An 866-nucleotide genomic window follows, 5' to 3' on the forward strand; every position below is an offset into this window, starting at 1 on the left:
ATCTACCTAGCTAGGTGGTCAGTCCCTTTGAAGCATGAACCATGCTTTCTGTGAGTTGTATTCCCATCAAAGTCAGCAGAGAATTCAGAGCACAATGTGCTTCCATAGATATTTTAATGGAAGTTAATGAAAACCGGTTGAGTGGTTTACGCTTTGAATGGCAAACTTTATAATGTATAATTTTGAAGTTTGTTTTTCTGAAGAGATTTTTATGTTACTTGTTGCTGCTGCTGCAGCTAAGTCGCTTCAGTCGTGTCTGACTCTGTGCGACCCCACAGACGGCAGCCCACCAGGCTTCCCCGTCCCTGGGATTCTTCAGGCAAGAACACTGGAGTGGGTTGCCATTTCCTTCTCCAATGCGTGAAAGTGAAAAATGAAAGTGAAGTCGCTCAGTCGTGTCTGACTCTAGCGACCCCATGGACTGCAGCCCACCTGGCTCCTCCATCCATGGGACTCTCCAGGCAAAAGTACTGGAGTGGGGTGCCATTGCCTTCTCCTGTTACTTGTTGATAACGGTGTAAATTACTCATTTCTGTAATAGCAATAAATGCTAGTTGAGTGAATGAGTGAAAAACAACTGTTTGATAGTTGTTAAAAAAGTTTACTGAGTGAACTACAATTAAACAGACATAGGGTAAAAGTATAAAGTATAAACTTAAAAATAAATAATTCCTTTTGTAAGAAGATAGATTAGCTAATAAACTCAGGGGAATTGAATATACATCTTGTTATAAAATTGTTATGTAAATGAGTAACATCTATAATGGTTGACAGCCTAGCTTTAAAACTTTAGTGGGCAGCGGTAATGCCCATCATGTACCTTCATGTTCAGAAAGCTTGATGATCTTCACTTTGAGTGGTGGGGC

The sequence above is a fragment of the Bison bison genome, unplaced genomic scaffold (genome assembly GCF_000754665.1).
Source record: "Bison bison bison isolate TAMUID 2011002044 unplaced genomic scaffold, Bison_UMD1.0 scf7180017864132, whole genome shotgun sequence".
Taxonomy (NCBI): Eukaryota; Metazoa; Chordata; class Mammalia; order Artiodactyla; family Bovidae; genus Bison; species Bison bison.